Genomic DNA, 12,781 nt, shown 5'->3' on the forward strand with positions numbered 1-12,781 from the left:
AACAGGTTTGTTTGGAATCACGAGCTTTTGGAGCGTTGCTCCTTCATGAGGTGATGATCACTCACCTGATGAAGGAGCTGCGCTCCGAAAGCTAGTGATTCCAAACAAACCTGTTGGACTTTAACCTGGTGTTGTAAGACTTGTTACTTTGAAAAATATGACTTAGTATTAATACTGGGCTGGATTCTCCATTTCTCAACGCGAGAAGGATTATTCGCGATCAAGTGGCGAATCCAATGTTGGGTCAAAAATGGGATCAAAACCCCATTCCGAGGCTCTGGTCCACTGCACGAGTCAGGATCGAGGTTTGTGCCCCCCGCCGGCAAGAGGATGCAGTTGGCTCATTATGGGCCTGCGTGATTCTCTAGTCCTCTGGGCTAGGAATCAAGGGAGCGAGAATTGATGCAGCTCTGGACAAGCGCGTACCTGACATAGTGGACCTCGTGCTGGGCCAAGTGGGTAGCCCCCCATAAGAGAGATCCCTGCTTGGAAGACCCCCATAAGAGGGATCCCTGTCTGGAAGCCCCTATGAGAGGGACCCCGGCCTGGAAGCCCCCCATCAGAGAGACCTGGAAGCAAGAGAGCAGTCCAGCCAGAGGCAGCGAAAAAAAAAATCACTGCTTTAAAACTCACCTGTGCAATACTCCTGCTGGCTCAGGCAGAGGAAGCAGCACCTGACAATTCCTGGAAAGAGAAAAACAGTCAGCTGGGTTTAAACTCCCTCAGATCTTGATGGGAAAGCCTTTCATTCATATCTCTGTGAAATTGTTTTCACTAGGCTGTGATTGACAGCTTCTACACAAACCCAGCTGTCTGCAATGTTTCATTCATCTCCTTTCAGGCTTGCATGGCTTTGAAATACCCAGCTGTGAAACTAACCAGTTAAGTGCTTTAAGTGCTCTCACTTCCTCTTTTTCTCTGCAGGAAGCACTTAACTGTCTTTGATGTGTTCCAGGAGCTGTCAATCATAGCTAGATATTTACAAACATTGAGGTTAGTGCCACAGCTGGGTACTTCAAAGCTACTCAAGCCTGAAAGGAGATGAATGAAATATTGCAGAGAGCTGTGTGTGTGTAGAAGCTGTCAATCACAGCCTGGTGAAAGCAATTTTAAGGCACGCAGATCAAAGATCTGAGGGGGTTTAAACCCAGCTAACGAATTGACAGATGCTGCTTCCTCTGCCTGAGCCAGAGGTGTATTGGATGGAGACCTATCTAATTGGCGGGGGGGGGGGGGGGGGGGGGTGGAGGCGGTGAAGAGATCTCCGGAGGAGGGTCGGGGGATCGGGTCACCCAGAAAATCCAGGGGGGGGGGGGGCCACTGAATTGCATTGCAGGAGGGGGGCTAGGCACAGTAACTACTCCTTGCTATTGGGCCACCTGCACAAAACGGCCGCTCAATAATGGCATTCACTATGGAAACCCTCACAATCCCCACCATGCCGAAATTTACATGCCAAAGGTTTGTGAATCATGTTCGGATTTGCGCTTCTAGCTTAAGCACAAATCAGATGCGATTCATAGTCTCCCAAACCCAGAATCCTGTTTTACTGGGCACTCAAATCAGGTTTGTTACTTTCCCAACAACCATAAGTGATCATCACCCTGGACACAGAAAAGGTCTTCAACAGATTCGCATGAAAGTACCTCATAGAGGTACTTGAACAGATTTGTTTCAAAGAACAAAAAATAAGAAAATTGCAGCACAGGAACAGGCCCTTCAGCTGTCCAAGTCTTCACTAACCTTGCTGCCCGTCTAAACTAAAAACCCTACCCTTCTGGTGACCAGATCCCTCTATTCCCATCCTATTCCTGTATTTGTCAAGATGCCCCTTATCAGATCTGCTCCCACTACCTCCCCCGGCAGAGAGTTCCAGGCTCCCACCACCCTCTGTGTAAAATACTTGCCTCGTACATCACTTTAAACCTGCCCCTTAAACTTATGCCCCCTAGTAATTGACTCTTCCACCCTGGGAAAAAGCTTCTCATTATCCACTCTGACCATGCCCCTCATAATCTTGTAGACGTCTATCAGGTCGCCCCTCAACCTCCGTCATTCCAATCAGAACAAACTGAGTTTATCCAACCTCTCCTCATCATTAATGCCCTCCATGCCAGGCAACATTCTGGTAAATCTCTTCTGCACCCTCTCCAAAGCCTCCTCATCCTTCTGGTAGTATGGCGACCAGAATTGAACACTATATTCCAAGTGCGGCCTACCTAAGGTTTTATAAAGCTGCAACATGACTTGCCAATTTTTAATCTCAATGCCCTGGCCGATAGAGGCAAGCATTCCTTCTTGACTACCTTCTCCACCTGCTTTGCCACTATCAGTGACCTGTGGACCTGGGGGGGAGGGGTCAGAACTGGGGGGAATGCTGTTCAAGCAAGCCCAGACCAAATTCCACTACCTGGGGATCCAAATAGTCCACAACTGGACACGGATCACGGATCCACAAATGGAACCTGACGAGTATGGTGGAGGAAGTCAAAAGGGACTTGTGGAGGTGGGGCCCACTCCCACTCTCCATCGCAGGGAGAGTGCAGATGATCAAAATGAACGTACCACCCAGGTTCCTCTTCATGTTTAGATCACTCCCAATTTACATCCCCAAGGCCTTCTTCAACACAGTTAACAAACTAATCATGCTGATTTGTGGGGAGGGGTGGGGAGGGGGGCGGGGGTGCGGGGGGAGGGGGGGGGGGCGTGTAGAACGAGCCCGAGGATCCAAAAGAAGGTCCTAAAAAGGAAAAGAAACGTGGGAGGCCTAGCCCTTGTGAAGCTACAGTTTTACCACTGGGCGGTCACCGCAGAAAGAGTACGGGGAGAGGTGAACAAACCGGGAACAGAGTGGGTGAGGATGGAGGAATATTTCTGCATAGGGACACCCGTCCGAGCCCTAGCCACAGCCGCTCTCCCATTCTCCCGGCCAAATTCCACGATCCGGACGTGGTATCAAATGAGGCAGCACTTCGGCCTAACCAAAGTGTCCACTCTGGCTCCCATATGAAACAACCACAGGTTAATTCCCGCAATAATGGATGCCACCTTCAAAAGGTGGAGACAGGAGAAGGGGACTCTGATGGTTAGGGATGTGTACAATAAAGTAGCGGCCCTGGGGGAACTTACGGAGAGGTTCCAGCTGCCAAGAGGAAATGACCTGAGGTACGCTCAGTTCAAAAACTTTCTCCACAAGGAAACAACATACCCCCAGATATCAGAACACTCGTTAGTAGAAGAACTGCTGGACGCAAGTGACCTAGGTAGGGGAAACTGTGCAGACTTGCACGGGCGACTGTTGGAGGAGGTACGCTCCCCCTGGATGAGACAAGGAAAATATGGCAGGAGGAACTAGGCATAGAAATTGGGAGAGAACTCTGGATCGAAGCATTAAACAGGGCGAACTCCATCTCCTCATGTGCAGGGTTGAACCTAGCACAGCTAAATGTGGGGCACAGAGTGCACCTAACCAGAAACCAAGTGAGTAGGTTCTTACTGGGGGTGGAGGACAAATGTGAATGGTACCAGAGAGTCCGGGCCAGCCACACCCACATGTTCTGGGCTTGTCCCAGACTTGTTGGGTACTGGATAACCTTCTTTGAGGCAATGTCCAGGGTTGTGGGAGTGAGGGTGGAGCCTTGCCCAAAGGTCACGGTCTTCGGGGTTTCAGATCATCCAGAATTCTTCATGGGGATGGGAATGACGCCCTAGCCTTTACCTCTCTGAGCGATCGTCGGAGAATCCTGCTTGGCTGGCCATCGGCGGCAAAACACAAAGCTGCAGATGGCTGTCCAACCTGGCGGAATTTTTCAGGCTGGAGAAGATAACATTTTCCATCCGGGGTCGGAAGAAGACTTCCACAGGACTTGGAAGCCATTCACCAACTTGTTCCAAGTTCTGTTCGTAGCCAGCAACCAGGAGGAAGGGGGTGCTGGAGAGACAAATGGGGCACAGGACAAAGAGGAAAAGGAGGGTGGCATGGTTGTGCAGTGGTTATCACTGCTGCCTCACGGCGCTGAGGACCCGGGTTCGGTCCCGGCCCTGGGACACAGTCCGTGTGGAGTTTGCACATTCTCCCCGTGTTTGCGTGGGTTTCACCCCCACAACCCAAAGATAGGCAGGGTAGGTGGATTGGCCGCAGAAAAATACTTTTCACTGTACTTCGGTACATGTAAATCAATCAATCAATCAAAATTGCCCCTTAATTGGAAACATTTTTAAAAAGAGGAAAAGGAAAGGGGAGGGGGGAGAGGGAAGCGGTGAAGGTGGCGGGGGATGGGATGGCGTTGCGGGTGAAGGCATGTAAATAGAATGAGAGGGACAAGGGCAAAGCCACAGGGAATTGGCCCAAGGACAAGCTGAAGCCCAACCAAACTGCAATTAGAGACTCCTGTAAATATGTGTTCTGGCCATACAGGGATTGTAACATGTGGGCAGCACGGTAGCACAGTGGGTAGCACTGTTGCTTCACAGCTCCAGGGTCCCAGGTTCCATATCCGGCTTGGGTCACTGAGTATGTGGAATCTGCACGTTCTCCCCGTGTCTGCGTGGGATTCCTCCGGGTGCTCCAGTTTCCTCCCACAAGTCCCAATAGACGTGCTGTTAGGTAATTTGGACATTCCGAATTCTCTCTCAGTGTGCCCGAACAGGTGCCGGAATTTTGCGGCTCGGGGCTTTTCACAGCAACTTCATTGCAGTGTTAATGTAAGCCTACTTGTGACAATAAATATTGTTATTATTATTATTATGTATGCCAGCTAAAGGGGGAATCACAGCCACAGCAGGAGGGAAAACAATTGGAATCATAGAATTTACAGTGCAGAAGGAGGCCATTCAGCCCATCGGCCCTTGGAAAGAGCATCCCACTTAATCCCACGCCTCCACCCTATCCCCATAACTCTAACTTTTTTGGACACTAAGGGCCACTTATCATGGCCAATCCACCTATACTGCACATCTTTGGTCTGTGGGAGGAACCCGGGGGAAACCCACGCAGACATGGGGAGAGCGCGCAGACTCCACACAGACAGAGACCCAAGCCGGGAATTGAACCTGGGACCCTGGAGCTGTGAAGCAACAGTGCTAACCTCTGAGCTACTGTGCTGCCTTTAAAACTGCTCTTAAATATTTGTGTTGGTTTCTGTTTTTCTTCTATATTTTGCCGCAGTTTTATAAGGTGTAACTTATGGATTGTTAAATACAAGGAGAAAAAAATCCCCAAATTTTTTTTAACAAAGGTTTGCTACTTTACAATTCTCCTAAATTGACATAATAATTGGTGACATTTCAAAAATAGGATCCTATATTCCGAAAGATTGAAAAATTAGGTCAATTGGTGCATGTATCTGGATTCCACTTTTTTAAAAATATAAACATTTTATCGAGGTATTTTTTGATTTTACAACAACAACAAAATAAACAATGTACATGAATTTATAAACATAGTGCAAAAGGCGTCTTCCTCCCTTACAGGTCCCACCTTTACTAACCTTCTACTCTAAACTAATCTAACCCCCAGCAACCCCCCCCCCTCCCCCGCCTCTGCTGACGGTTAACTTTCCGCAAAGAAGTCGACAAACGGTTGCCACCTCCGGGTGAACCCTAACATTGACCCTCTCAAGGCAAACTTGATTTTCTCCAGACAGAGAAAGCTAGCCATGTCAGTCAGCCAGGTCTCCGACTTCGGGGGCTTTGGGTTCCTCCAAGCTAATAGAATCCGTCTCCAGGCTACCAGGGAAGCAAAGGCTAAAACGTCTGCCTCTTTCTCATCCTGGATTCCCGGGTCTTCCGACACTCCGAAAATCGCCACCTCTGGACTCGGTGCCACACTTGTTTTTAACACCTTGGACATAACATCTGCAAACCCCTGCCAGAACCCCCTAAGCTTCAGGCATGCCCAGAACATCTGGACATGGTTCGCTGACCCTCCCGCACACCTTGCGCAACTATCTTCTACCCCAAAGAACCTGCTCATCCAGGCCAATGTCATGTGGGCCGGGTGAACGACCTTAAATTGCATCAGGCTGAGCTTGGCACATGTTGTTGACGCGTTGACTCTACTCAACCCATCCGCCCAGAGACCATCCTCTATCGCTCCTCCTAACTCCTCTTCCCACTTGCGTTTCAACTCCTCGGTCTGCGTCTCCTCTAACCCCATGAGTTCCTTGTATATGTCAGAACCCCTCCCTTCTCCTACCCACGCTCTAGAAACTACCCTGTCCTGTATCCCCCTTGGTGGTAGGAGCGGGAAGATTGAGACCTGCCTGCGTAGGAAGTCCCGCACCTGCAGGTACCTAACTTAATTTCCCCTCGCCAATCCAAATTTCTCCTCCAGCTCCCTCAGGCTAGAAAAGCTCCCTTCTATATCCCCTATATATCCCCCATCCTCTCAATCCCTGCTTTCTGCCATCTCTGAAACCCTCCATCCATCCTTCCAGGGGTGAACCGATGATTATTACAGATTGGAGACCTCAACGATGCTCCCTCTGCCCCCACATGCCTCCTCCATTGCCCCCAGACCCTCAGGGCCACCACCACCAAGGGGCTGGTGGAGTACCGTGCCGGCAGGAACGGCAGAGGCGCCGTTACCAACGCCCCCAAGCTGGTGCCCTTGCATGAAGGGCATGAAGCCGCCTCAACACGCTCCCATGCTGACCCCTCCCCCACCACCTACTTCCTGATCATGGCTATATTCGCTGCCTAATAATCGTTACTAAAGTTCGGCAATGATAGCCCGCCCTCCCCCGGCTGCACTCCAGCACCCCTTTTTTTACTCGCGGGGTCTTACCCGCCCATACAAAGCCAGTGATTACCTTATTGACCTGTTTAAAAAAGGACCTCGGATAAAGATGGGGAGACACTGAAACACAAACAGGAATCTCAGGAGAACCGTCATTTTCACTGTCTGCACCCTCCCAGCTAGTGACAACGAGAGCATGTCCCACCCTCCGAAAACTGTCCTTCATTTGGTCTACTAAGTGGGCCAAATTTAACTTGTGTAGCCGTTCCCATTCCCGTGCCACCTGGATGCCTAGGTACTGAAAGCTTCCCCCTACCATCCTAAACGGCAGTTCCCCAATCGCCTCTCCTGCCCCCTTGCCTGGACTGCAAACATCTCACTTTTCCCCGTATTTAGTTTATACCCCGAAAACTGGCCAAATTTCCCCAGAATCCTTAAAATTTCTTCCATCCCCCGAGTGGGTTCGATACATACAGGAGCAGGTCGTCTGCGTATAGCAAGACTCTGTGTTCCACCCCCCCCCCCCACCCCGGATCAGCCCCTTCCAGCCCCTTGAGGCTCTCAGCGTAATTGCCAGCGGCTCTATGGCTAACGCGAACAACAGTGGGGAGAGGGGGCATCCCTGTCTCGTCCCCCGATGCAGTCTAAAATAGTCCGATGTTATCCCCTTTGTCCGTACGCTCGCGACAGGAGCCTGATACAACAACCTGACCCAGTCAATAAAGCCCTGCCCAAATCCGAACCGTCCCAGTACCTCCCACAGATATTCCCATTCTACTCGATCAAAAGCCTTCTCTGTGTCCATTTTGACCACTACCTCCACATCCCTACCTTTTGGGGCATCATGATCACGTTCAACAACCTTCTTACATTGGCCACCAACTGCCGACCCTTAACGAACCCCTTCTGGTCCTCCCCAATCACGTCCGGAACAGTCTTCAATCCTAGAGGACAAGATTTTGGCCAGCAGTTTGGCGTCCACATTCAATAGGGATCTCGGCCTGTAGGACCCACATAGCTCCGGGTCCTTGTCCCGCTTCAGGATCAATAAGTATGTGGTCTGTGACATCGTTGGGGGAAGCACCCCATGCTCCCTTGTCACATTGAATGCCCTCATCAACAGCGGCCCCAATGTCCCAGAGAACTTTTTATAAAACTCCACTGGGTACGCATCCGGCCCTGGGGCTTTCCACGACTGCATGGCCTTCAGACTCTCTGCTATCTCTTCCAACCCGATCGGGGCCCCCAGCCCTTCTACCAACCCCCCGTCCACCTTCGGGAAATTCAGCCCCCCTAAAAAGTGCTCCAACCTCTCCGGCCCAGCTGGGGGTTCCGGCCCATACAGCCTATTGTAAAACTCCTTGAACTCCTTATTCACCCCTGCTGAGTCTCCAACCAGGGGCAAAATTCTCCGGTATCGGCGCGATGTCCGCCGACTGGCGCCCAAAAGGGCGCAAATCAGTCGGGCATCGCGCCGCCCCAAAGGTGCGGAATGCTCCGCACGAATGTCCGCCCCGCCAGCTGTCGGAAAAGGCCTTTGGTGCCCCGCCAGCTGGCGCGGAAATGACATCTCCGGGCGGCGCATGCGCGGGAGCGTTAGCGGCCACTGACGGCATTCCCGCGCATGCGCAGTGGAGGAAGTCTGTTCCGCCTCCGCCATGGTGGAGACCGTGGCGAAGGCGGAAGGGAAAGAGTGCCCATACGGCACAGGCCCGCCTGCGGATCGGTGGGCCCCGATCGCGGGCCAGGCCACCGTGGGGGCACCCCCCGGGGCCAGATCGGCCCGCGCCCCCCCCAGGACCCCGGAGCCCGCCCGCGCCGCCTTGTCCCGCCGGTAAGGTAGGTGGTTTAATCTACGCTGGCGGGACAGGCATTTTAGCAGCGGGACTTCGGCCCATTCGGGCCAGAGATTCGCGGGGGGGGGGGGGCCTGCCAACTGGCGCGGCGCGATTCCCGCCCCCGCCAAATATCCGGTGCCGGAGAATTCGGCAACCGGTGGGGGCGGGATTCATGCCAGCCCAGGCGATTCTCCGACCCGGCTGGGGGTCGGAGAATCTCACCCCTGGTTCCCGTCCCCGTCCTTTACTTTCCCAATCTCCCTGACTGCCTCCCTCTTCCGAAGCTGCTGCGGGAGCATTCTTCTGGCCTTGTCCCCATACTCATAGATCGCCCCCCTCGCCTTCCTCAGCTGCTCCACCGCCCTCCCTGTAGTTAACAAGCTAAACTCCGCCTGCAGCCTCCATCGTTCCCTTAAAAGCCCTGCCTCTGGGGTCTCCACATACCTCCTGTCGACCTGCAATATCTCCTTTATCAGTCAGTCCATCTCTACTCTGTCTGCCTTCTCCCTATGGGCCCGTATCGAGATCAGCTCCCCTCTAACCACCGCCTTCAATGCCTCCCAGACCACCGCCACCAAAACTTCACCCGTGTCATTAACGTCCAGGTAGTTCTGAATACATTTCCTCAGCCGCCCACACACCTCTTCGTCAGCCAGAAGTCCCACGTCCAGCCTCCAGTGCGGGCGCTGGTTACCTTCTTTACTAACCTGTAGGTCAACCCAGTGCGGGGCATGATCTGAGATTGTGATCGCCGAATATCCCGTTTTCTCTACCCCCGTCAGTAGAGCCCTATTCAAAATAAAAAAATCAATCAGGGAGTACACTTTATGCACGTGCCAGTAGAAGGAAAACTCCTTCACTTTCGGCTGCCCAAACCTCCATGGGCCCACACCCCCATCTGCTCCATAAACCCCTTTAGCTCCTGTGCCATTGCTGGCACCCTGCCTGTCCTTGAGCTCGACCGGCCTAACCCAGGGTCAATAACTATGTTAAAGTCCCCTCCCATTACCAACATATGCAAATCCAAGTCCGGGATCTTCCCCAGCATCCTCTTTATAAACTCCACATCATCCCAATTTGGCGCGTACACATTTACTAATACCACCTGCACCCCCTCCAGTTTCCCACTGACCATAATGGGCCTGCCTCCCACATCCGCAACTATTCTTCCTGCCTCAAATACCACTTGCTTATTAATCAGGATGGCGACCCCTTTAGTCTTCGAGTCCAGCCCCAAGTGAAAAACCTGTCCGACCCATCCCTTCCTTAATCTGATCTGATCAGTTACTCTAAGGTGCGTCTCCTGTCGCATTACCACGTCCGTCTTCAGTCCCCTCAAATGCGTGAACACGCGTGGCCTCTTAACCGGCCCATTTAGCCCTCTCACATTCCATGTGATCAGCCTAGTTGGGTGGCTCATCTCTCCCCCCCTTCGCCGATCAGCTATCATCTTTCTTGGGCCAGCCTCCAGCCTGAGCCCCCCCCCCCCACCCCCCAGGCAGCCTCCGCCCCCGTCCTCCTTTCTGTCCCACAGCAAAAGTCCTTCCCCGTCAGCAGAACATTTCCCCTCCCTCCACCCCCTAATAACAGCACTCTGTAAACCGACCCCTTCGATAAGCATAAAATCTGCTCACCCCCCACTGCACTTCCGTGAGCTAGCCCGCCCAGCTAGCTTGGGACCCACGCCCATGGCACCAGACATTCTCCCACCTATTGTTCCCCCTCCCCCTGGACACACATATTCAAAAGTAAAGCAGTCCCAACACAATTGGTCTAAATAACAAAAAAAAAACAAAGAAAAGATCAAACAGAAGATACAGCATCTAACAAACACACCTCCATCCCCCATCAGTGCAAATGTAAACTTTAATTCACTGAGCTCTGCAACAGGCCCCAAATCAATACAGAAGGCATTACAAATAACGTCCCCAAAAAAGAAAAACAAGAAACGTTTTTAACGTGACCGCTGCAGCAAAGTTCAAAGTCCTCATCCGCCATCAGTGCTTTCCTTCTCGCGAAGTCCATCACTTCCTCGGGCCACTCAAAATAAAAATGTTGCTCCTCATACGTGACCCAGAGACGGGCCGAATACAGCAGTCCAAACTTCACCTTTTTCTTAAAAAGAGTCGCCTTTTTCTGGTTAAACCCCGCTCTTTTCCTGGCCACCTCCGCACTCAGATCCTGATAGATCCGCAGGATACTGTTCTCCTATTTACAACTTTGTGTCTGCCTGGCCCACTGTAAAATATACTCCTTGTCCAAGTACCTGTGGAATCTCACCACATTTGCCCTCGGGGGGTCCCCCACTCGCGGCTTCCTCACGAGCGCTCTGTGAGCCCTGTCCACCTCCAAGGGTCGGGAGAACGTCCCATCCCCAGCAACTTCTCGAACATGCCCGCTGTGTATGCCCCAGCGTCCGTTCCTTCGGGCCCCTCCCAGAGACCGGTGATTCTCAAGTTCTGCCGGCGGGACATACTCTCTAGGTCCTCCACCATCTCTAGGAGCCTTTTCTGCTGGTCTCTCAGCATCCCCACCTCCAACTCCACCGCAGTTTGATGTTCCTCCTGCTCAGCCAGCGCCTTCTCTACTTCTGGATCACCCGATCTTGGGCATCCAGTCTAAGTTCCAGCCGTGCAATCGATTCTTTAATCGGGTCCAAGCATTCCTGTTTCTGCTTGGTGAAGCTCTCCTGAACAAACTGCATCAGCTGCTCCGTTGACCGCTGGGTCGACAAACCAGGACTCCGGTCATCCGCCATGTTTTCTCCTGCTGCAGCTTCAGCCCAAGCCTTCTCTGTTCGTCTATTTCTTCCTTCGCGAGCACTTCTAGTCCTCCTCTCCATGCACCGATGTAGGAGTCCACTCCACAATTGCCTCTACCATCAATTTACCAATTCAATTCCAATATAAAATTGGGGGAAAAGGTCCAAAGGTCCGACCCGAGCAGGAACCACCACATGTGCGACCTACTCCTTCATAGCCGTCACCGGATATCTATATCTGAATTCCACTTTAATCCAGCCTGTTCAAGGAGGAATGTTTCTTCAACATGTCCAGCATTGGAATACCAACCTGGAGTTGGTCAAACAAACTACAGACTAGATGAGACTGCATTGAGGGGAAGGGAAACCCCTTAGAGCAAGTCTAGAGAACATTGTTACTCATGCAAAGGAAAATAATTCCAACCCACCATTCTGGAGACAACATAATGTGAATATGTTTGGTAGATCAGCCTGAAGGAGTGAAAACAACAGGCTGAAGGCAGTAAGACAATCGGATGTGCAGTGAGAAACAACAGGTGGAAGACAATCGGATGTGCAGTGAGAAACAGCAATTGGAAGACAGTCGGATGTGCAGTAAGAAACAACAGGCTGAAGGCAGTAGGATGTACAGTGAGAAACAACAGGCTGAAGAGAGTTAGATGTACAGTGAGAAACAACAGGCTGAAGGCAGTAAGATGTACAGTGAGAAACAACAGGCTGAAGGCAGTAGGATGTACAGTGAGAAACAACAGGCTGAAGGCAGTAGGATGTACAGTGAGAAACAACAGGCTGAAGGCAGTAGGATATACAGTGAGAAACAACAGGCTGAAGGCAGTAAGGTGTACAGTGAGAAACAACAGGCTGAAGAGAGTTAGATGTACAGTGAGAAACAACAGGCTGAAGGCAGTAGGATGTACAGTGAGAAACAACAGGCTGAAGACAGTAAGATGTACAGTGAGAAAAAACAGGCTGAAGGCAGTAGGATGTTGAGTGAGAAACAACAGGCTGAAGGCAGTAGGTAGTACATTGAGAAATAACAGATGGAAGATCAGCATATCAAGACAAGGTTGAAGCATTTTCAACCACTTTCAGCCAGAAGTATCATGCAAATGATCCCTCTCAGCCTCCTCTGGAGGTACCCAGCATCACAAATGGCAATCTTCAGCCAATTCAATTGATTCCACAAGATATATAGAAATGTCTGGAAGTGCTGGATTCTGCAAAGGCTATGGGCCCTGTCAACATGCCAGCAATAGTACTGAAGACTTGTGCTCCAGAATTGCCGTGACCCTAACCAAGTTCCTTCAGTACAGCTACAACTCTGTTTCTATCCTACAATGTGGAAAATTGCCCAGATGTGTCCTGTACACAAAAAGCAAGAATAATCCAACCCAGCCAAACACTCCCCCAATTGTCAGCAATTGGGCCATGTTCTTTGACAGT

General features: G+C 51.4%; 1 long non-coding RNA gene across 1 annotated transcript in view; it reads right to left on the bottom strand.

Moving 5' to 3' along the window:
* LOC140396126 (uncharacterized) overlaps positions 1–12,781 on the bottom strand; it is a 144,385-nt gene that overhangs the window by 13,724 nt on the left and 117,880 nt on the right. The window contains exon 2 of the long non-coding RNA XR_011936456.1: positions 9,285–9,366. This is a non-coding gene — a long non-coding RNA (uncharacterized lncRNA). The remainder of the gene's footprint in view (positions 1–9,284; positions 9,367–12,781) is intronic.

This window comes from Scyliorhinus torazame, chromosome 2 (assembly GCF_047496885.1).
Source record: "Scyliorhinus torazame isolate Kashiwa2021f chromosome 2, sScyTor2.1, whole genome shotgun sequence".
Taxonomy (NCBI): Eukaryota; Metazoa; Chordata; class Chondrichthyes; order Carcharhiniformes; family Scyliorhinidae; genus Scyliorhinus; species Scyliorhinus torazame.